We start from the raw sequence: 25317 nt of genomic DNA, 5'->3' as shown, positions 1-25317 counted from the left end.
TCATCCCCGGCCAAACCAACGAGAATGGTGATGCCATTAAGCGACCCACAGTTGCTCTTGGCTTGTCATTCCACGCACAGAGAAACATACCTTCCTATGTGTCAATTTAGACAGAAACCTAGTCAAAGGGCTGTTCTCAAATCAAAGCAAATAGGATGGAATCGAAACAGAATGGAAGGTGAGCACCTGGCCTTAAACAACTGGGAGGGAAGGGAAAAGGCTAAAGAGCAAGACGCACAAACCCCAGGTTTTGCAAGCTGCCGCGACATATGATTAATCTTACAAAGTCATGGTCTCCTAATTGAGCCGGAGATTGCCTCAGCCCAAAAGGCCTTTGCTCTCCATTAACTCTTTAAGACGGAGAGAAAAGGAAGCGGCAAACCTTAGTTCTTGGTTTGTTGGCTGTTTGTGTCACTTCTGTGCAGCCTTTCTCCCCAAAAAGGGCCAGGATTGCACACTTTGTTTCCATCTGTGCCATTTGGAAGGGTATGAGACACCCCTAGCTAACCTAACCCAGGATAGGAAGATGTGCTGGGCTCCAGTTCCCAACTTACTCCAAAGGGAAGGACGCTGGGAGCTGCAGTCCAGGAGCCCCTGAAAGTCTGCAGGTTTTGTTTATAGAGGCTGAGGCAGCCAAAAGACAGGGAAAGGGCTTTGCAAGACAGAGGATGTTGCATAGAGAGAGGGTTTGTGGCAGTGTTTTTGGCCAAGGTCTCCAAGAGGAAGGATCTCCTTCTGGGATGGATGTCCTCTTTACCTCCCTGGAGCCACGAGCTAAGAATAGCAGCCTGGGAGGGAAGAAAGGGAGCCTCTCCAAAAAGAGAGACTGCTCCAGTCTCCCTTGCCCTTTGGGAGACTGGTGCCATCCTTGCCTGGCATGATGGTGGCAGCCCTCCTTGGACCGTGGCTTCGTACCCGGGTCCCTTGGCACCATCCTCTCGTCGGGTGACCAGAAGGTCCCCAAAAGGAGGTTTTAAAAAACAGATGCCATTGATTGATGAAGTTTAAACAAGGCAAAAAAGCAAGGAGAGGCCAAGGAAGACAGAGGGCCTTTTCTCTCTTCCATCAGATCCAGGTAAAGCAGGAAAACCACTCTCCAGGTCCCTGTCCAGAGCCAATCAAAGCCTCTCCTTCAGCAAAATGGAGAGCTAGGAAGGGATGGCCAAGGTCTGCACTGCAGAATAAGGCACTTTGGTGCCCTTTGGGGCACCGCAGCCATCCTGGCAATCCTGGGGCTTGCGATGTTGCAAGGTCTTTTACGAACAGCAAAGTTAGCATGTGCTTAAACAAGGATGTAAATGGACTGGGTCGGGAGGGAGTATAGGCCTCTTACAATTAGGTTTATGTCTATTATATACAAATTAACTATTGGAGAAAGGAAAGAGGACTGCAAATCCAGGGCTCTGCAGGATGGAGCCAGGGCAGCTCAAGTGGCATCAAACCACATTGTTTTTTTACAGTGCTCACACTATTATTATTTGGAACGAAATCCAGGTTTCCGTACGGTTCTGAAAAGCGGCCTTTTGGACGGATCCCAGAATCCCCTGGCAGGCATGCAGAGGATCCTGGGAGGTTTTCCCAACCTCTGGTGAGGGTCCTGACACTTTCTCAGGTGGGATCCGTGGCTTTTCTCGCCTTTTGGGCAGCATGCTACTCCTTTTGGCCCAGCACCAACCGTTTCCCAGAAAGAGCCCTTCTTCTCAAAGGGAAAGAAACCACAACCACCTTGGTATTTAAATGCCCAGCATTTCCCAATCGACCCTGGCATATTTTAAGGTTCCCAAAGGGACCGAGGAGCCACAATCTGCCGCCAACCCTTGCAAGTATGTTCTTGCCCAAAGGATGCCCAAAACCCCCTTTTATTGCCAGAGAACTGCGGGCTTCTTCGGATTAGAGGCAACTGTGGCACAGACCCATTCTCTCCAACGCACTTCACAAACTTAAACATATTTGCTTTAAATCATCTGTTGGTCTTTATTTTACAGCTTGGAAAAAAGAATGCCCAGAAATAGGTCATGTTCGGATGCAATGGGATGCAGGGAATGAAGGGATGGAGAGGCTGGAAGACTTCATCAGGACCAGGAAAGGTATATATTGCATCACTTCGTACAGATGACTGTAGAGCTGTTTGAAATTGGAATAGGTTCACCCAGGTTTGAAGGTCTTTGAACACAGTTGGAAAGGCAACTTTCAGAAGGGCTTCTGTGTATTCCTGCATGGCATTAGTGAGATATGCCTCCAACTCTTAGGATGCTATGATTCTGGAAATTGGAGGTCTGTCTCCATGATCTAGATCATGGTCCCCAAAATCCTTTAAGACATTTTGGACTCCATCTCCCAGAGCCTCAGCCACGGTGGCCGATAGTCTGGGATTCTGGGAGCTGAAGTCCAAAACATCCCTTAAAGAGCACAGTTTGGGATAAATGGATACAGCCACAGATCATGGACCCAAACCACCGGAGCTGTTGGTGAGGAACCATGGGACTTGCAGTCGACAACATCTGGACGGCCCCATTTCTCCATCCTTCTCTCTGTCCCTCTACACCCCCCCTCAAATAATAATAATATTATTTAATGACTCCAACTATTTGGCTGGAAATGTCCAAATTCACCCTCTTGTCCAGGGTTGAGAATAAGGTAAACGGACACTCATCTCAAGGGAACACTTGTCTTAACTTTATTTATCTCTGTTTGAATAAATATTTCTAGGGACCCTTTTTGAAGGAGAACGAAAGCCGACAAAGTCCTTGTGCTTCATGATTTATTACATTATAATCTAAAAGCCCAACGTGTTTCGGACTTCCAGCCCAAAAGAGGGAACGGACACTACATCGTACGCGGACTCCCGGGTTGGAGACACATTTGGCCCATGTCAGCTAAGGAAACGGACTCCGTATCCCATCCTCCTGCTCTGCATTAGGAACGCTGAGCCTTGTGCGTAAAGTGGATGGGAGTGGCCAAAAGACATGCCGCGACGGGGCTGGCGAAGAACAAGGCGCAGTTCCCCTCTAATTAAACGTGGCTGCGATCCAGGCTTCCTTTCCCACCATCCGACTGTATTTAAGATAAGGTTATTATCTATCAGAGGAAAGGTGGGGGATGGCCAGGGAGGGCCTCTCTTTCGAGACCCTCCTCGAGCCAAAGACCCATTTGTGCCAAGATCCGACCTTTGCATCAAGGGAAGCAAACTGTAAACAACTTCCTATTGCAATCTGTGTCTATTGCAATTGGAGCCGGTGGAAATTGTGGGGGCATCTCCAAAGGGGAAAAGGGGGAGCGCAAAGCCTCTAAAGCGCAAGGGAGAGAGGGTCCCGGCCCTTCCCTGATGAGAACATGGAGCTTCCTTCTCTCATTATCTCCATTAGTCTGTTTATGCCGACTTTGGCGTGTTTTCCCCCGCCGCTTGCGGTCGAGGCGACGTCAGGGAGGCCACCCGGGCTGCCTCTCCCCAATGGGGCTTTGGGTTCCCAAACCTCTGATCCCAGCTATTATTGCCCCACAAACCATAACAGTCATCATGCGCTTCCGCTTCCGTCCTTGACGCTGGAACGGCATCCGTCTGGAATTATATATTATGCTTCTGTGGCTTCTCTAAGAGCAGCCCACCCACTTAAAAAGGCCAAATAACCACCACTAAGTTTTGTTTGGTCCCAGTTTGCACACGGGTTTCCAGTCTGGGAAAAGACTGGAACACAAAGGGAGCCGGGCCTCCTATTTAGGGCAATAGCCAGGCAGAGGCCCTTGCAAGGCCAGGAAGGGGTGGGAAGGGGCCTTTTCCGCTCCTAGGATCTGAGAGTTGGAAGGTCATCCCAAGGGTCTCTCCCAACACTCAGCCTCTCTTACAGGAACACACCAACGAAAGCAAGGGCCATCATCCCATCTCTGCCAAAAGATCTCCAAGTGCGGTTTGGTTTCCTTTGCGCAGTGCCACTGTGTTGTGGGGTCTTAGGGCAGTGCCACTACATTGTGGTGTCTCTAGTGCGTACAACTACTGGTTTTGGTGACCTTAGTGCAGTGCCACTACACATGCTTAATGTACAATGGCACTGCAATTGCGGTATTTTAATACAGTGCCACTGTGGTGTGGGGGTCCTTAATGCAAAATGCAACTCCCTTTGGGGACCTTAGTTCAGTGCCACTATTTTGTGGTGTTCTTAATGCACAATGCCACTGTGTTGCGGGATCCATAGTGCAGCCCCACTAAGTTCTGGTGTCTGTAGTGTAGTACAACTGTGTTTTGGTGGCACTGTGACACTACGCTGTGGTGTCCTTGGTGCAGTTCTGCTGCGTTGCAGGGTCCCTTTTGCATTGGGGGTCTTCATGGCAAGGATCTTACGCCATGATGGCGTTTGCATTCTGCTGATGCTTACCTGCTCCATTGAGTACTGAGGCCGTAAAAGCATCAAACCACCCGAACACCCACTTCCAAAGTAAAAACCCCAGTTGGACTGTCCCTTTGTAGTTTCCTTGCACTTCCGCCTTCGGAGGGGAGCGCAGCACATACGTTTCCTCTGGGGACGAGAAGAACTTGGACCACCGTTTCCATCACTCTGTTCTCCTCCTCTTGCTTTGGTCCATTAAGTCTGTCCTTCCAACAGGGTCCCTGGATTTGGCATTCCTTCCGTAGTGCCAACATCTTTTCCAATTAAGGAGTATATTATTACTTTCCGACGGAAGCGCTGGTGAGCAAGGGCTCTCAGGACGCGCAGCCAGGGCCGGTTGTGTGTTTTGGGCTCAGAACGCTGCCAGGTCCATCCAGAAAGATAATAAACAAGGTGTTTTCTCTCCCACTTGGTTCCTTTGCAGCTCTCTCCTGCAAACGAGCTGATGTCAGATCCAAAGGAGCCAGACCTACAAGGAACTCTATGGGGAGTGTTCCCAGCGGCCTGGTGCGGAGGGCCTTTGGGGCTGTTGACTTGGATGCGCAGGAGCAATGCACACAAGGCGTCTTCTGCTGCTGGAGCCAAAGCAAACGGAAGGCCCTTGGAGCATCCTCTTCTTCTGCGGAGGTTCCCTTCCGTCAGACATAGAGAACTGGCAAAGTGGGTGGTTATGTTAGTTTAGCTCAGCATCCCATCATCATCATCATCATTATCCCACCTTAGAATTGGAAAGACCCCCCTCCTGGTTTGTGATCCTAACTGAAGGGGTTGAGAAGGGTTTGGACACACACTGGGTGACCCCCTAAAAGTGGTGGGACCCCTTTGCTCCTCAGACACGGGATTTGGGCAGAAAACAGCTTTGCCTCTATGTCTTTAAAGTGCCAAAGGATGGGGCCAGTGGGGCTGAGAACGGACAGAGCACTCAGGTAGGCTTCAGGCTAACTCTCTGGGGAGAGTGTACCTTCCCCAGGATTCCCTAGCGCTGCGTCTGCCTTTTGGGGCCAAAGGCCTCTGAGACTATATGGCACTTTTACCTTAAATAGGTCTATAGGCTGAGGCTATTTGCCCTCCTCTTCCTGGACTTGGCTCCATTTGGTGATTTGGGTTTGCAAATAAAGGATCCCTCTCCTTCTCTCGGCTCTTCTCTTACATTTGATCATAAAGGATTGCCTTTGTCTGCCTTGCCTTATTCTTTCCAATAGGATTTCTTAAGAAAAGGGTCCTTCCTCCTTCCTTTTTCTTTCCCCAGTTTCTTCTTTCCTTTCCCTCTTTTCTATTATTTTACCTACTTTCCTTACTTTTCCCCTATTTTCTTTAAGGTTTCGTTGTCTATTCCTTCTGTCCTTCCTAGCTATCATCCCTCCGTCTTTTATAGTTTTATTCCTTCCTTCCTTTATCTCTTTCTGTATTTTTACCTCCCTTTCTTATCCCTCCTTGCATTGAATGGGAGGACTTGAGCATCCATGGATTTGGGATCCGCAGCTACCCTTCAATGTTTCCTGAACAATAATAATAATAACATAATAATCTACATCTGGCATTATTATATATATGTATTATTAATGAATCATTAAGGAAAGCCCTGGCCGCTGCTGCTTCCCTCATTCCGCTGGGGACCAGAGGCAGAGGGACAACAGTTTTAGGGAGCCTTGCTCTTGAAGGTTTCCAAAGAAGAAGAGAAGAAGAAGAAACCATTCACCTTTGAAATGATTATTGTGAGGATGCTCCACGTGCAAAGGAGCCACGCCCCTTGGAATAGGCAGCCAAGGAGCGGAGGAAGGCCCCAGTGAAGGGAAGGAGGCCACGCCCCCTCAGGAATGGGGAGCCAATGGGAAAATCCCTGAATCCCTAAAGAGGAGGTTTGATCATGAATCATAGAGTGGAAGAGACCACTAGGGCCCTGATCCGCCCAACCCCCTTCTTCTGCCATGCAGGAAATCCAAATCAAAGCATCCCTGACAGTGGCCATCCAGCTCTGTTTAAAGGCCTCCAAGGAAGGGACTCTTCACCCCCGAGGAAGGAGTGCATTCCACTGTCGAACAGCCCTTACTCTCACGAAGTTCCTCTAATGTTCAGGTGGAATCTCTTTCCTGGGCTTCCATCCCTTGCTCCATTGGTCCTGTTCTCTGGAGCAGCAGAGAAAACAAGCTTGCTCCCTCTTCAATATGATCCCTTCAAATATTTAAACCGGGCATCATATCACCTCTTAACCTTCTTTTCTCCAGGCTAAACATCCCCACTCCCTAGTCGTTCCTCTATAGGGATTCATGGTTCCAGACCATTCACCGTTTTTGTCGCCCTCCTCCAATGAAGGACATTCCTAATTCAAGGCGCGCCTCTTTTGGCAACCCAAACACACATACATACTTCTGCTCTCTCTGTGTGTGTGTGTGTGTACACACACTTCTGAGATATAGATACAGTATATACACACACACTTCTGATATTGATGATATAGCATAGAAGACGCATATACACAAACGCACAGGATAGCATAGCATGGATTCCCCAAAATGTCTCTAGCTGATCTGAAAATGTATTTGAATTGTTTTAACAATGTTTAAAAACGTTACCGTTCAATTATCTCATCATCATCATCATCATCATCATCATCTCAATTTTGTATTGGTCAATGAGAATAAATGTTACTTACACACACAGAGTTGGCCCTTCTTTACGTGGATTTTCCATCTGCGATTTGAGCATCTGCGTGGCAAACCAGAGTTGTTCCCAATGGCAGTGCACAGGTAAACAAGTCCCTAGCCTCCCCTTCTCTCCTCCCTGCAACCTTCCTCTTACTTACCTTTCGGGCCCAGGGCCGGTGCTGGAGGCCTGGAGGTTTCTGGCGCGGCTGCTTGGCTGCCTCGCCGCCGGGGGGAAAAGCCGGGTGTGGTGGCGGCAGCCAAGCCTCAGCCTCCTTGCCGCCGCTGCAGAAGGGCCCAATGGCGGTGTTGGAGGCCTCTTGGCCCCAACAGCAGCACCACCGGGCCTTTCCTGCAGTGGCGGCAGGAGGCTGAGCGCCATGCCGGAGGTCTTCAAGGCCTCCAGTCGCGGCCACCTGCACTCTGGAGCCTCCGCCGCAAGAGGCGGATATGGTGTTGGAGGCCAAGAGGCCCTAGCACCACACCCGTCCTTTTGCGCTGGCAGTGGCGGTGAGGCCAGTGGCAGTGTGGGAGGCCTTGAGGCCTCTGGCACTGCTGTGGTCTGTCTCCTCGCTGCTGCTGCACAGCATGGGGGGGGGGTCTTGAGGACAGTCCCATCATCCCAGACCATGCAGAGATTGGGGGAGGTCTCCCTGCAGCCTGTCTGGCTCCTGGCCCCTCAGGTTACTTTCTGGAAATCCCCAGCATCCTCCCGGGCCAGGGCAATGCTTTAACCACTAGGCTGCCCACGCTTTGCTTCCCCCATTTGAAGGGCCTCCTCCGGAGCTGGCTTCCAGGGCCGGGGACCATGGGTTGAAGGGGAGAACAGGCCCTCCCTTTGTGTGATCAAGGGGGGGGCAGTTTCCCAGCTGAGACTTGGGCTCTTCATTCAACCCCCGACTCCACTCTTAGAAAAGAGGAATAAACTAAGTCAGAACATCAGACGTTTTCCAGTTCTGGGGTGCTATACATCCAGTAGCAAAAGGGGCTGGGAGTCAATGTCCTTTGAGGGTGTTGTGCCAATTGTCAAGGGCCACTTTTTTAACCTGAGAGCGTGTGATGAAAATGGACTTTTTGAAAGCAGGGCTGAGACAGATAATCGAGACGCCCATTTGGTTTTAGAGACGACGCATGTCACATGTATTGGACATTAAAATAATACAGAGATGAAGTCTCAAGAGAGCATCCTCAGACTGACCCTCTTGACACGAACTAGAATTCATGGTTAAGGATCACAAAATCTGTGTTGAAAAATTATACAGTGAAGTGTTACATAAAAGTTAAAATATTATATATATATATTGAAAGAAACATATGATAAAAAGAAATTATATTACATATAAGTAGACATTATGATAACACATAAAATATATTAAAAAGGGGGGGAGGGAACATAACATCTATAATGAGCAAATCAAATTCATCTTCTCCTTCTAGTATTGTTGCACCAACACTGTTGACTTGTGTGAACCAAGATTGGGAAACAGAAAGTACCACACACATACAACCATGACTAAAGCTCTTATCATGAAGGTTTCCCTCCTTCAACTGAGGATGCCCAAATCACTTCACCCTCCAAAAAGGGACCAATTCCCTACTGTTCCTTCCTCCTCTTCTATTGACCGATTTCGGATATGAAACTTTACCAGGCATTGGCTCCCTATCTTGTACGTTCTGTTGGCAATTGGATGGGTATATGAAACTGGGTCCTTTCCCCACAGTTCTTGAGCGCATGGCAGCATTAGAGGGGCAGCCTTGGGCGACCAGCAAGCCTGTAAGCAGACCCCATTAAAATCCTCATTGCTTTCTGCAAGGTTGGGAAGCAGTCAGAGCACCCAATCTATGTGATAAGCACCTTCCTTGGAAAGAGGGTGTGCAGATCTACGACAACAAGGAAGGTAGTTTGCCACATGCGGACATGTGCATGCAATGGTATTGAGAATGGTTCCCTTTTCTAGAGTGGAAGAGTGTGCGCAAGACTCCGGGCTTAGAGGGGGCCATGGCCCAGGTGCTAATAGACAGCAATAATAATAATAATAATAATAAGTTTTTATATACGCTATTCCAATAGATCATAGCGGTTTGAACAGCGTAAGCTAATTAGCAAGTAAGTATTTGCCCCCACAGTCTGGGTACTCATTTTAGCTCCCTCCTCGGAAGGATGCAAGCTGAGTCGAGCTTGGGCCCTTTGCTGGTCTTGGACTCGCAACCTTGTGGTTTCGAGTGAATGGCGCGTCAGCATTTACCACTGCGCCACCAAGTAGACATAAGAAAGATCCTGATTGCTTCTGCAAGGTGGCAAGTGTTTCCTAACGACCTCGGGGTAATGTGACAGCCTGTTTAGACTGGAAGGGACGAAGGGAATTGTTTCCTGCTGCTTCAAAGATAGGCCTGGAGCCTTGGATTCGGCTGCAGCAAGGGAGGGTCCACCTAGACCTGGGAGGAAGAGCAGTGGGACAGTGGAAGACCAATGCTTGGAGGTTGGTGGAGTCTGGAGGTTTTTAAATAGAGGCTGGATTGGACTGTGCATTCCTGCATGGCAGGGTGGGCTGCAAGTCCCTTGGGGTCCCCCCTCCCACTTAGCAACCTATGATTACCGAGTCTGCACAAGACCCCAGCCTACTCCACAGGGTTGTTGGAGTAAAGTCCGAGGGTTGCTCAGGGACAGGGAGAAGTCATGGACAATTTTAATCCCGAAAGATAAACGGGATGAAATTAGACAATTATAACTGGGCAGGAAATCGTGATCGCACAAAGAAATCTATGCATTCAAATTGGTTCTGAGAAAGTCTCATTTTAGGCAACCATCCTGCAGACATTTGCCTGTGACACCATTGAAACTTAGCCAGTAAATCCCTCCCAGTGCTGAGCCTTTTGTTGATGTATATGAAGTGTTATATGAATCGATTGCGTTGTAACCCTGCTTCGCTCCATTGGGAGAGGCGGGGAAACACAAATAAGTATTATTATTAGTCATATAAAGGTGTACACGCAGCTATTCCTACCACAGACAATATCTGCACGCACACACACACACACACAGGCCCAGCAGAGGGGGCAAGAAGGGGTCTCAGGCCGGAGCGGTTTAATGGGTTAGGTTCGTTGGATATATTAACTGGGGGTTTGTTAGAGAAAGATATTGTGTAGTTAGATCATTGCACTTCTGTTGGGAGCCAGCAAGCCACTCCGCCACACAACATGCTCACTACTTTCCTATAGGTAGCAGTAGTGACAACACCACAAGCCTCAGCGGCGCATCTGACATATATGCACACCTTGACATTTGGAACAATTTTTCACACGTGGCAGAAGGGCCTGAAGGAGAGACTGGGGTCTGGAGGGTGCTTCCGTTCGTATCGAGGGAAGAAGAAACATGGCTGCCGCTAGGTCTGGGGCTCTTGGGACCTCAAAGAGGTTTGCATTCTGCTGGATGGCATCAGCACGCGACCCATGGCTCCAAAACAGCGGATGTCCTCTGGCATAAGAAAAACAACGCTTTTTATGAAGCGGTTGGCTGCCAAACCTGCCAGTCAGGATTTACCCGGACGCCAAGCCCAACGCCTGACCAAGTGTAAGCCCTCAAAACGAGTTCTTTCAAAGCCATGGCCCTTGACAACTACGGGGAGCCTCCTATGGACAGAGGCCTAACAGAGATTAATAGGTGGACATGCATCTATGAACCCTTTCTTCCACATAGGCATATTCCACACACACAGAGGCACAGCCGCACACTTTCTGCACATGCCAGGGTCCCCTTAGACTTTGGGTCATCTGTGGGCATTTGGTTTTGTGGATATTAAAACGACCTCTTGTGCCCAGTTCCAGATTGGCAGAGAGGGTCCAGAACGTGAGAGGGCCATTGCCACCAAGGAAGCGCCCAGGGCCCTTCCTCAGAAGACTGTAGTAGACACCGTTAACATCCTTATTGCTTTCTGCAAAGTTGGCAAGTGGTGAAAGTGCCACAAGCCTCACCAGTCAATGCAGCCCAGTACATTATTATGCGTACAGGTAGGGACACGTATATCCACTGTCAGGGTCCCCTTAGACATTTGGGGCATCTGCTGGCATTTGGGTTGTATGGTTATTAATCCTGGGTCCTTTTTCCCCAGTTGCGAGTTGGAAAGGCGGATCCAGAGCCTGGAGAGCACCACCCCAAGACAAGCGGACTGTAAGTAGACACCATTACACCTATTGCTTTCTGCAAGGTTGGCAAGTGGTGAAGTGCACAAGCCTCACCAGTCAATGCCGCCAGTACCATTACTATGCGTATACACATGGAGACATGTGTGTCCACATAAACATGTAGTGTATTATGTAGATAACCACCTTCCTTACCTACACGTGGGAGTTGGAGGACATGTGCTGAAGGCAGGTACCAAGGATGCTCTATTGGCAGCCGAAGGAAATTGACATCATGTTGACTGGATTGGCAGGACATATATCAAACAACTGTAAATTACTAAACAAGAGAGACTTGCAGGCAAAACTGATGCGCTCACCCTTTGTTTCTTGGGCATAGTGACACTGCGGGCCAATTGAAGATGGCTGTGTGGACGACGGAAGAGACGAGACGATGCTGAGGAGCCTGGCAAATTCAGATGAGGCACTCAGGGTATCATTGGCTCAAAGAACCAGCCCACGAGCACTTCTACGCCAGCGCTGCGCAGGCCCTTGGGACCACGACTACAACCGGACCGCAAACCAGTGCCGCTGGAGATTTAAAAAAATAAAGGCCAAATTTTATGAGGCACTGAAAGAATTTGGGGGCGACCCCCCTCAAGGTCAAAAGCCACTCTTCTTTGACCTGATGAGGGAGCTGTGGCAGCAAGCGGGCAGCCCTGGGCCACAGACAAGACGTAAGTCTACCTGCCAACCATTGGCAGCGCATGCTTCTCGAAATATGGCCGTTCATCCCTCTTCCCCGTTGTAATTGCAGGCAGAGAGAAGAGACTAGACAGAGGAGGAGGGGAGGACCGTGGGACTCAAAGTACACCAGAGTCATCACCTGGGGAAGGAATGGCACCCCAGGGCAGGGTATGTACCTCCCTTTGCATGGCACTCCTTAGGACAAGGAGATAATAAAAGTATAGGAGTTAATAAAGAAAAACACATAACTTGACGACATATGATTTGAGAATAAATCAGGACATAGATCAAAACACTGTAAATTACTGAACAAGAGGGCTTGTGGGCAAAACTGATGCGCCGCCCTGAGGCCAGTTGCATTCCTCTGCGGTGGAGTTGTAAGTTGTAAAAATACACGCTCGGTATGGCAGATATCCTCCAGATCAGGTACCTATCTGATTTGCTACCTATCCTGACATCTGTTTTAACGGAATTAAAGAATTCTAGACCAATTCCACGGTTAAATTGAGATGATAAATTATTAGCAGAGAGGACAAAATCTTTTTGAGCAAAAGGGATAACGGAGACCCAAATGGCTTTCTCCACCACAGAAGGATAACAGAAACAGAGGAATAGCATCCATTGGATAGAAATTCATGGAAAAAGGAGAGACAGAAACATTAGCCCCGGTTTCTATAGAGGCGGAGAAAGGTCTGTAAAATACTTAGATAAAGAACAAAAAACATCCAAATGGTAGAATTCCTACTGAAAGTTGAACAAGAACGAGATATGATTACGGACGCAATGATAAAAGGCTTCGGACGGCGGAAATGCTATCGATCTTGAAAGTTGGAAGTATGCCAGGGAAAACCCCAAGAGATTCACTTCTCTCAAACCCTGAAAGAGAATCCTTGACGATGGAAGGAAAACCAATGGCACTTAGCTCTGATAGACAAGAAGAAAATCAAACTGATGCTGGAAATGCCCCAAAACTTTGGATGTGGCTGAAATGGACAAACTGACATTTTTATTACAGGATAAACACAACAGTGACATCAAAATATGGGACCCTCTGATAAAACTCTCTAAGACTGGTATTTGGACAAATTAATTGCTCCTCTCTATATGCTACCTAGAACAAATCAATATATTTGAGGGTAGACATGGAGATGGTTAGCGAGTGCTCAAAGCAGGGGAAGTCATTATATTGAACATGATTCTTTCTATGTGTAAATCGGAAAGCCATCAACGTAGAGGAAGTTGGAGCAAAATTCAACTTTGTGTTTATAATGGGGGAAATCAGAGGCAAAGGTGTCAGTGGAGTGTCTGTCTCATGCGCGGAGGGGGGCTGGGAAGGGAAGAGGACTGTTGAAGAGCAATGCGCAAAGACGCCAAGGAAACAAAAAAGGACCCTTTTTGGTTGTTTTTTGTTTGTAAATCTATGGAAAAGCTCAATAAAGATTACTTTAAATAACTAAAAAAGAAAGAATGTAAGTTGCAGATATATATACAGCAAGGAAGTAACGTACGCAGATTTACCACCACCTGGAGGCACACATCTCTAACATAGAGATCTAGGTGTGCATGCAGCTATGAACCCTTCTTTCCACATAGGCATATCACACACACACACAAAGGCACAGCGCCACACTTTCTGCACATGCCAGGGTCCCCTTAGACATTTTGGTCTCTGTGGGCATTTGGATTGTGTGGATATTAAAACTGGGACCTCTTGTGCCCAGTTCCAGAGTTGGCCGAGAGGGTCCAGAACGTGAGAGGGCCATTGCCACAAGGAAGCCGCCCAGGGCCCTTCCTCAGAACTGTAAGTAGACACCGTTAACATCCTTATTGCTTTCTGCAAGTTGGCAAGTGGTGGAAGTGCCACAGCCTCACAGTCAATGCAGCCCAAGGTACAATTATTATGCGTACAGATAGGGACACGTATATCACACATGTCAGGTCCCCTTTAGACATTTGGGAATCTGCTGGCGCCTCTGTCCATAGGAGGCTCCCCGTAGTTGTCAAGGGCCATGGCTTTGAAAGAACTCGTTTTGAGGGCTTTACACTTGGTCAGGCGTTGGGCTTGGGCTCCTGGTAAATCCCTGACTGGCAGGTTTGGCAGCCACCGCTTCATAAAAAGCGTTGTTTTTCTTATTGCCAGAGGACATCCGCTGTTTTGGAGCCATGGGTCGCTTGCTGATGCCATCCAGCAGAATGCCAACCTCTTTGAGGTCCCAAGAGCCCCAAGACCTAGCTGCAGCCATGTTTCTTTCCCTCAATACGAACGGAAGCACCCTCCAGACCCCAGTCTCTCCTTCAGGCCCCTTTCTGCCACGTGTGAAAAATTGTTCCCAATGTCAAGGTGTGCATATATGTCAGATGTGCCGCTGAGGCTTGTGGTGTTGTCACTACCTGCTACCTATAGGAAAAGTAGTGAGCATGTTTGTGTGGCGGAGTGGCTTGCTGGCTCCCATACAGAAGTGCAATGATCTAACTACACAAATATCTTTCTCTAACAACCCCCAGTTAATATATCCATACGAACCTAACCCATTAAACCGCTCCGGCCTGAGACCCCTTCTTGCCCCCTCTGCTGTGCCTGTGTGTGTGTGTGTGTATGTGCGTGCAGATATGTGTCTGTGGTAGGAATAGCTGCGTGTACACCTTTATATGTACTAATAATAATACTTATTTGTGTTTCCCCGCCTCTCCCAATGGAGCGAAGCAGGGTTACAGACTCAGATCGATTCATATAACACTCTCATATACATCAACAAAATGCTCAGCACTGGGAGGGATTTACTGGCTAAGTTTCAATTGGTTCACAGGCAAATGTCTGCAGGATGGTTGCCTAAAATGAGACTTTCTCAGAACCAATTTGCATGCATAGATTTCTTTGTGCGATCACGATTTCCTGCCCCAGTTATAATTGTCTAATTTCATCCCGTTTATCTTTCGGGATTAAAATGATTGTCCATGACTTCTCCCTGTCCCTGAGCAACCCTCTGACTTTACTCCTAACAACCCTGTGGAGTAGGCTGGGGTATGATAGGGTCTTGTGCAGACTCTGTAATCATAGGTTGCTAGAGTTGGAGGGGGGGACCCCAAGGGACTCTGCAGCCCCACCCTGCCATGCAGGAATGCACAGTCCAATCCAGCCTCTATTTAAAAACCTCCAGACTCCACCAACCTCCAAGGCCTTGGTCTTCCACTGTCCCACTGCTCTTCCTCCCAAGGTCTAGGTGGAACCTCCCTTGCTGCAGCCGGAATCCAAGGCTCCAGGGCCTATTCTTTGAAGCAGCAGGAAACAATCTCCCTTCGTCCCTTCCAGTCCCTAAACATGGCTGTCACATTACCCCAGAGGTCTGTTAGGAAACTACTTGCCAACCTTGCAGAAAGCAATCAGGATCTTTCTTATGTCTACTTGCTGTCTATTAGCACCTGGGCCATGGCCTGGAGTCTTGCGCACAGCTCTTCCACTCTAGAAAAAGGGAACCATTCTCAATACCATTGCCATGCACATGTCCGCATGTGGCAAACTACCTTCCTTGTTGTCGTAGATCTGCACACCCTTCTTTCCAAGGAAGGTGCTTATCTACATAGATGTGGGTGCTCTGACTGCTTCCCAACCTTGCAGAAAGCAATGAGGATTTTAATGGGGTCTGCTTACAGGCGGCTTGCTGGTCGCCCAAGGCTGCCCTCTCTAATGCTGCCATGCGCTCAAGAACTGTGGGGGAAAGGACCCAGTTTTCATATCCACACAATCCAATTGCCAACAGAACGTACAATGATAGGGAGCCAATGCCTTGTAAAGTTTCATATCCAAAATCGGTCAATAGAAGAGGAGGAAGGAACAGTAGGGAATTGGTCCCTTTTTGGAGGGGGAAGTGATTTGTGGCATCCTCAGTTTGAAGAAGGGAAACCTTCATGATAAGAGCTTTAGTCATGGTTGTAATGTGTGTGGTATCTTTCTGTTTCCCAATCTTGGTTCACACAAGTCAACACAGTGTTGGTGCAACAATATCTAGAAAGGAAGAAGATGAATTTGATTTATGCTAATTAGATGTATTGTTCCCCCCCCCTTTTTATATAATTTTATTGTGTTATCATAATGTCTACTTATATGTAATATAATTTCTTTTTATCATATGTTTCTTTCATATATATATATATATATATATATAATTTTAACTTTTATGTAATCACTATCACTGTATAATTTTTTACAACACAGATTTTGTGATCCTTAACCATGAATTCTAGTTCAGTGTCAAGAGGGTCAGTCTGAGGATGCTCTCTGTATTATTTTAATGTCCTAATACATGTGACATGCATCGTGCCTAAAACCAAATTGGGCGTCTCGATTATCTGTCTCAGCCCTGCTTTCAAAAAGTCCATTTTCATCACACGCTCTCAGGTTAAACAAGTGGCCCTTGACAATTTGGGCACAACACCCCTCAAAGGACATTGACTCCCAGCCCCTTTTGCTTTACTGGGATGTATAGCACCCCAGAACTGGAAAACGTCTGATGTTCTGACTTATGAGTGGAGTCTGGGGTTGAATGAAGAGCCCAAGTCTCAGCTGGGAAAGACTCCCCCCCACCTTGATTCACACAAATGGAGGGCCTTGTTCTCCCCTTCAAGCCATGGTCCCTGGCCCTGGAAGCCAGCTCCGGAGGAGGCCCTTCCAAATGGGGGAAGCAAAGCTGGGGCAGCCTAGTGGTTAAAGCATTGCCCTGGCCCTGGAGGATGCTGGGGATTTCCAGAAAGTAACCTGAGGGGCCAGGAGCTCAGACAGGCTGCAGGGAGACCTCCCCCAATCTCTGCATGGTCTGGGGATGATGGGAACTGTCCTCCAAGACCCCCCCCCCCCACATGCTGTGCAGCGGCAGCGAGGAGACAGACCACAGCAGTGCCAGAGGCCTTCAAGGCCTCCCACACTGCCACTTGGCCTCACCGCCACTGCCAGCGCAAAAGGACCGGGTGTCGGTGCTAGGGGCCTCTTGGCCTCCAACACCAGTATCCGGCCCTTCTGCGACGGCGGAGGCTCCAGGAGTGCAGGTGCCGGCGCTGGAGGCCTTGAAGACCTCCGGCATGGTGGCTCAGCCTCCTCGCCGCCACTGCAGGAAAGGCCCGGTGGTGCTGCTGTTGGGGCCAAGAGGCCTCCAACACCGCCATTGGGCCCTTCTGCAGCGGCGGCAAGGAGGCTGAGGCTTGGCTGCCGCCACCACCACCCGGCTTTTCCCCTGGCGGCGAGGCAGCCAAGCAGCTGCGCCAGAAACCTCCCAGGCCTCCAGCACCGGCCCTGGGCCCGAAAGGTAAGTAAGAGGAAGGGTTGCAGGGAGGAGAGAAGGGGAGGCTAGGGACTTTTGTTCACCTGTGCACTGCCATTGGGAACAACTTCTGGTTTGCCATCCGCAGATGCTCAAATCTGCAGATGGAAAATCCACGTATAAGAAGGGCCAACTCTGTGTGTGTAAGTAACATTTATTCAGTCATTGACCAATACAAAATTGATAAGATGATGATGATGATGATGATGATGGTGATGATAATTGAACGGTACAGTTTTTAAACATTGTTAAAACAATTTCAAATACATTTTCAGATCAGCTAGAGACATTTTGGGGAATCCTATGCTATGCTATCCTGTGCGTTTGTGTATATGTCTGTCTGTCTATATCTCTATATCTATCAATATCAGAAGTGTGTGTGTATATATCTGTATCTATATCTCAGAAGTGTGTACACACACACACACACACACACACACAGAGAGAGAGAGAGCAGAAGTATGTATGTGTGTTTGGGTTGCCACAAGAGGGCGCCCTTGAATTAGGAATGTCCTTCATTGATCAAACCCCTCTCTTTAGGGATTCAGGGGATTTTCCCATTGGCTCCCCATTCCTGAGGGGGCGTGGCCTCCTTCCCTTCACTGGGGCCTTCCTCCGCTCCCATTGGCTGCCTATTCCCAAGGGGCGTGGCCTCCTTTGCACGTGGAGCATCCTCACAATAATCATTTCAAAGGTGAATGGTTTCTTCTTCTTCTTCTTTGGGAAACCTTCAAGAGCAAGGCTCCCTAAAACTGTTGTCCCTCTGCCTCTGGGTTCCCAGCAGGAATGAGGAGAAGCAGCAGCGGCCAGAGGGCTTTCCATTAATGATTCATTAATAATACATATATATTAATAATGCCAGATGTATGATTTATTATTGTTATTATTATTATTGTTCAGGAAACATTGAAGGGTAGCTGCGGATCCCAAAATCCATGGATGCTCAAGTCCTCCCATTCAATGCAAGGGAGGACTAAGAAAGGGAGGTAAAAATAACAGAAAAGAGATAAAAGGAAGGAAGGAATAAAAACTATAAAAGACGGAGGGATGATAGCTAGGAAGGACAGAAGGAAATAGACAACGAAACCTTAAAGAAAAGAGGGGAAAAGTAAGGAAAGTAGGTAAAAATAATAGAAAAGAGGGAAAGGAAAGAAGAAACTCTGGGAAAAGAAAAAGGAAGGAAGGAAGGACCCTTTTCTTAAGAAATCCTATTGGAAAGAATAAGGCAAGGCAGACAAAGGCAATCCTTTATGATCAAATGTAAAGAGAAGAGCCAAGAGAAGGAGAGGGATCCTTTATTTGCAAACCCAAATCCAAATCCAAATGGAGCCAAGTCCCAGGAAGAGGAGGGTCAGAATAGCCTCAGCCATATAGACCTATTTAAGGTAAAAGTGCCATATAGTCTCAGAGGCCTTTGGCCCCAAAAGGCAGACTGCAGCGCTAGGGAATCCTGGGGAAGGGTACACTCTCCCCAGAGAGTTTAAGCCTGAAGCCTACCTGAGTGCTCTGTCCGTTTCTCAGCCCCACTGGCCCCATCTCTTTGGCACTTTAAAGACATAGAGGCAAAGCCTGTTTCTGCCCAAATCCCAGTGTCTGAGGAGCAAAGGGGTCCCACCACTTTTAGGGGGTCACCCAGTGTGGTCCAAACCCTTCTCAACCCCTTCAGTTAGGATCACAAACCAGGAGGGGGGTCTTTCCAATTCTAAGGTGGGATAATGATGATGATGATGATGATGATGATGATGATGATGATGATGATGATGGGATTGCTGAGCTAAACTAACATAACCACCCACTTTGCCAGTTCTCTATGTCTGACTGAAGGGAACCTCTGCAGAAGAAGAGGATGCTCCAAGGGCCTTCCGTTTGCTTTGGCTCCAGCGCAGCAGAAGACGCCTTGTGTGCATTGCTCTCCTGCGGCATCCAAGTTCAACAGCCCCAAAGGCCCTCCGCGCCAAGGCCGGCTGGGAACACTCCCCATAGAGTTTCCTTGTAGGTCTGGCTCCTTTGGATCTGACATCAGCTCGGTTGCAGGAGAGGAGCTGCAAAGGAACCAAAGTGGGATAGAAAACACCTTGTTTATTATCTTTCGGGATGGACCTGGCAGCGTCTGAGCCCAAAACACACAACCGGCCCTGGCTGCGCGTCCTGAGAGCCCTTCGCTCACCAGCGCTTCCGTTTCGGAAAGTAATAATATTACTCCTTAATTGGAAAAGATGTTGGCACTACGGAGGGAATGCCAACATCCAGGGACCCTGTTGGAAGGACAGACTTAATGGACCAAAGCAAGAGGAGGAGAACGGAGTGATGGAAACGGTGGTCCAAGTTCTTCTCGTCCCCAGAGGAAACGTATGTGCTGCGTTCCCCTCCGAAGGCGGAAGTGCAAGGAAACTACAAAAGGGACAGTCCAACTGGGGTTTTACTTTGGAAAGTGGTGTTCTGGGTGGTTTGATGCTTTTACGGCCTCAGTACTCAATGGAGCAGGTAAGCATCAGCAGGAATGCAAACGCCATCATGGCAGTAAGATCCTCGCCATGAAGACCCCACAATGCAAAAGGGACCCTGCAACGCAGCAGAACTGCACCAAGGACACCACAGCGTAGTGTCACAGTGCCACCAAAACACAGTTGTACTACACTACAGACACCAGAACTTAGTGGGGCTGCACTATGGATCCCGCAACACAGTGGCATTGTGCATTAAGAACACCACAAAATAGTGGCACTGAACTAAGGTCCCCACAAGGGAGTTGCATTTTGCATTAAGGACCCCACAACACAGTGGCACTGTATTAAAAATACCGCAATTGCAGTGGCATTGTACATTAAGCATTGTAGTGGCACTGCACTAAGGTCACCAAAACCAGTAGTTGTACTGCACTAGAGACACCACAATGTAGTGGCACTGCCCTAAGGACCCCACAACACAGTGGCACTGCGCAAAGGAAACCAAACGCTCACTTGGAGATCTTTTGGCAGAGATGGGATGATGGCCCTTTGCTTTCGTTGTGTGTTTCCTGTAAGAGAGGCTGAGGTTGGGGAGAGACCCTTGGGATGACCCTTCCAACTCTCAGATCCTAGGAGCGGAAAAGGCCCCTTCCCAGACCCCTTCCTGGCCTTGCAAGGGTCCTCTGCCTGGCTATTGCCCTAAATAGGAGGCCCGGCTCCCTTTGTGTTCCAGTCCTTTCCCCAGACTGGAAACCCGTGTGCAAACTGGGACCAAAACAAAACTTAGTGGTTGGTTATTTGGCCTTTTTAAGTGGGTGGGCTGCTCTTAGAGAAGCCACAGAAGCATAAATATTAATTCCAGACGGATGCCGTTCCAGCGTCAAGGACGGACGTGACCAAGGCGGAAGCGGAGCCATGATGACTGTTATGGTTTTGTGGGGCAATAATAGCTGGGATCAGAGGTTTGGGAAGCCCAAAGCCCCATTGGGGAGAGGCAGCCCGGGTGGCCTCCCTTGACGTCGCCTCCGACCGCAAGCGGCGGGGGAAAACACGTCAAAGTCGGCATAAACAGACTAATGGAGATAATGAGAAGGAAGCTCCATGTTCTCATCAGGGAAGGGCCTGGGAACCCTCTCTCCCTTGCGCTTTGGAGGCTTTGCGCTCCCCCTTTTCCCCTTTGGAGATGCCCCCACAATTTCCACCGGCTCCAATTGCAATAGACACAGATTGCAATAGGAACGTTGTTTACAGTTTGCTTCCCTTGACTTTTGCAAAGGTCTGGATCTTGGCCACAAATGGGTCTTTGGCTCGAGGAGGGTCTCCGAAAGAGAGGCCCATCCCTGGCCATCCCCCACCTTTCCTCTGATAGATAATAACCTTATCTTATAATAACAGTCGGATGGTGGGAAAGGAAGCCTGGATCGCAGCCACGTTTTAATTAGAGGGGAACCTGCGCCCTTGTTTTCTTCGCCAGCCCCGTCGCGGCATGTCTTTTGGCCCAGCTCCCATCCACTTTACGCACAAGGCTCAGTGTTCCTAATGCAGAGCAGGAGGATGGGATACGGAGTCCGTTCCTTAGCTGACATGGGCCAAATTGTGTCTCCAACCCTGGAGTGTCCGCCGTATCGATGTAGTGTCCGTTCCCTCTTTTTGGGCTGGAAGTCCGAAACATGTTGGGCTTTTAGATTATAATGTAATAAATCATGAAGCACAAGGGACTTTGTCGGCTTTCGTTCTCCTTCAAAAAGGGTCCCTAGAAATATTTATTCAAACAGAGATAAATAAAGTTTAAGACAAGTGTTCCCATTGAGATGAGTGTCCGTTTTACCTTATTCTCAACCCTGGACAAGAGGGTGAATTTGGACATTTCCAGCCAAATAGTTGGAGTCATTAAATAATAATAATTATATATTTGAGGGGGGGGTGTAGAGGGACAGAGAGAAGGATGGAGAAATGGGGCCGTCCAGATGTTGTCAGACTGCAAGTCCCATGGTTCCTCACCAACAGCTCCGGTGGTTTGGAGTCCATGATTCTGTGGCTGTATCCATTTATTCCAAACTGTGCTCTTTAAGGGATGTTTTGGACTTCAGCTCCCAGAATCCCAGACTATCGGCCACCGTGGCTGAGGCTTCTGGGAGATGGAGTCCAAAATGTCTTAAAGGATTTTGGGGACCACCGATCTAGATCATGGAGACAGACCTCCAATTTCCAGAATCATAGCATCCTAAGAGTTGGAGGCATATCTCATCTAATGCTGCCATGCAGGAATACACAACCGAAGCCCTTCTGAAAGTTGCCTTTCCAAACTGTGTTCAAAGACCTTAAAACCCGGGTGAACCTATTCCAATTTCAAACAGCTCTTACAGTCATATCTGTACGAAGTGATGCAAATATATACCTTTCCCGTGTCCTGATGAAGGTCTTCCAGCCTTCTCCATCTCCTTCCATTCCTGCATCCCATTGCATCCGAACATGACCTATTTCTGGGCCATTCCTTTTTCCAAGCTGTAAAAATAAAGACCAAACAGATGATTTAAAGCCATAAATATGTTTAAGTTTTGTGAAGTGCGTTGGAGAGAATGGGTCTGTGCCACAGTTGCCTCTAATCCGAAGAAGCGCCGCAGTTTCTCTGGCAATAAAAGGGGGTTTTGGGCATCCTTTGGGCAAGAACATACTTGCAAAGGGTTGGCGGCAGATTGGGCTCCTCGGTCCCTTTGGGAACCTTAAAATATGCCAGGGTCGATTGGGAAATGCTGGGCATTTTAAATACCAAGGTGGTTGTGGTTTCTTTCCCTTTGAGAAGAATGGCTCTTTCTGGGAAACGGTTGGTGCTGGGATCCAAAAGGAGTGAGTCATTGCTGCCCAAAAGGCGAGAAAAGCCACGGATCCCGACCTGAGAAAGTGTCAGGACCTCACCAGAGGTTGGGAAAACCTCCCAGGATCCTCTGCATGCCTGCCAGGGGATTCTGGGATACCGTCCAAAAGGCCGCTTTTCAGAACCATACGGGAAACCTGGATTTCGTTCCAAATAAATAATAGTGTGAGCACTGTAAAAAAAACAATGTGGTTTGATGCCACTTGAGCTGCCCTGGCTCCATCCTGCAGAGCCCTGGGATTTGCAGTCCTCTTCTGCTTTCTCCAATAGTTAATTTGTATATACAGTATAGACATAAACCTAATTGTAAGAGGCCTATTCACTCCCCTGACCCAGTCCATTTACATCCTTTGTTTAAGCACATGCTAACTTTGCCCTTTCGTAAAAAGACCTTGCAACATCGCAAGCCCCAGGATTGCCAGGATGGAGCTGCGGTGCCCCAAAGGGCACCAAAAGTGCCTTATTTCTGCAGTGCAGACCTTGGCCCATCCCTTCCTAGCTCTCCATTTTGCTGAAGGAGAGGCTTTGTATTTGCTCTGGACAGGGACCTGAAGAGTGGTTTTCCTGCTGTTTACCTGGATCTGATGGGAAGAGAGAAAAGGCCCTCTGTCTTCCTTGGCCTCTCCTTGCTTTTTTGCCTTGTTTAAACCTTCCATCAATCAATGGCATCTGTTTTTTAAAACCTTCCTTTTTGGGACCTTCTGGTCACCCAGACAGAGAGGATGGCTTGCCAAGGGACCCGGGTCGAAGCCACGGTCCAAGCGACGGCTGCCACCATCATGCCAGGCAAGGATGGCACCAGTCTCCCAAAGGGCAAGGGAGACTGGAGCATGTCTCTCTTTTTGGAGAGGCTCCCTTTCTTCCCTCCCAGGCTGCTATTCTTAGCTCCGTGGCTCCAGGGAGGTAAAGAGGACATCCATCCCAGAAGGAGATCCTTCCTCTTGGAGACCTTTGGCCAAAAACACTGCACACAAACCCTCTCTCTATGCAATGCATCCTCTGTCTTTGCAAAGCCCTTTCCCTGTCTTTTGGCTGCCTCAGCCTCTATAGAAACAAAACCTGCAGACTTTCAGGGGCTCCTGGACTGCAGCTCCCAGCGTCCTTCCCTTTTGAGTAAGTTGATGGGAACTGGAGCCCAGCCACATCTTCCTATCCTGGGTTAGGTTAGCTAGGGGTGTCTCATACCCTTCCAAATGGCACAGATGGAAACCAAAGTGTGCAATCCTGGTCCCTTTTTGGGGAGAAAGGCTGCACAGAAGTGACACAAACAAGCCAACAAACCAAGAAACTAAGGTTCTGCCGCTTCCTTTTCTCTCCGTCCTTAAAGAGTTAATGGAGAGCAAAGGCCTTTTGGGCTGGAGGCAAATCTCCGGCTCAATTAGGAGACCATGACTTTGTAAAGATTAATTCATATGTCGCTGCAGCTTGCAAAAACTCTGGGGTTTGTGCGTCTTGCTCTTTAGCCTTTTCCCTTCCCTCCCAGTTGTTTTAAGGCCAGGGCTCACCTTCCATTCTGTTCTGATTCCATCCTATTTGCTTTGATTTGAGAACAGCCCCTTTGACTAAGGTTTCTGTCTAAATTGGCACATAGGAAGGTATGTTCTCTGTGCGTCTGAATGACAAGCCAAGAGCAACTGTGGTCGCTTAATGGCATCACCATTCTCCGTTGGTTTTGGCCTGGGATGATCCTGAAACATCGACCCTGACAGTAAGGCCAATAGGATCTGCAATCCAAGAGTATCTGTGGAGTGGCATGATTCCCTCCCTTCTCCTATTTTTAACTGGGAGAGACAGCAGTCATGTTTTTGCATGCAAACCTATGGCCATGTTTCTCCTGAACCTTGTGGCGAGGGATTTGCTCATCTGTTATTAGTGTCTTCTGGATGACATTTAGGGCCCAGGTTTGCCCCTGCCTTGGCGCTGGGTTCCTACCAGGAGGACTGAAGAGACCTTTGTCCATCTGCCCAGTTTGTTGGCAGAGGCCTGTTGACCGCGGTGGGCAAAGGCAGCTAAAATAAGAGCCTTGGCATCCAAAGGCAAACAACGGAGGATCCAAGAGGCACTTTGTGTCATTGGCAACTTTCTCTCCCCCCTATTTGTATTAAAAATATCTTGGAAAACAATTTAGCAAAGTCAAAGGAGGGACCTTTGAAAGCGTTCCAGTGCGAGGTTTATGGTGTTTGGGATTACCTTGGGAAAGGCCACCTTGGCCAAAGGAGGAGCGGCGAGGGAGACGTAGAGCTTGGATGCTGCGCAGGTCGGTCTCTTTGGGCCAAGGAGGCTCCACGGTCGTCACCCTTGTTCCCAAATGCTGTGCGGACGCCCAGGAGGCCGGCAAGGGCAGCGCGGACCGTCTTTGGGTTTCTGTGTCTGCGCCAAGAGAGACCCAGGCCAGGCGAGGGGCACCAGGATACAGTGATAGATAGGTGTGTGCCAAGGGCAGAGAGAGGCGTGCCAAGAGAGATACCAGGGGATACAGGAGTACCAGAGTAGATGGTGTGTATTCATACATGCCTAGATGTGTGCCAAGAGTAGATAGACAGAGAGATGTTTGCCAAGAGTAGATAAATAGACAGACAGACAGACAGACAGACAGATGTGCCAAGAGTAGAGAGAGAGAGATGTGTATCAAGAGTAGACAGACAGACAGACCAGATAGATAGATAAGAGAGAGAGAAGATAGATAGATGTGTGCCAAGATTATATATATAGAGAGAGATAATATGCCAAGAGTAGGTAAGAGATAGATAGATAGATAGATAGATAGATAGATAGATAGATAGATAGATAGAT

This window comes from Sceloporus undulatus, chromosome 7 (assembly GCF_019175285.1).
Source record: "Sceloporus undulatus isolate JIND9_A2432 ecotype Alabama chromosome 7, SceUnd_v1.1, whole genome shotgun sequence".
NCBI classification, from domain to species: Eukaryota; Metazoa; Chordata; class Lepidosauria; order Squamata; family Phrynosomatidae; genus Sceloporus; species Sceloporus undulatus.
This window is presented reverse-complemented; position numbering follows the sequence as displayed.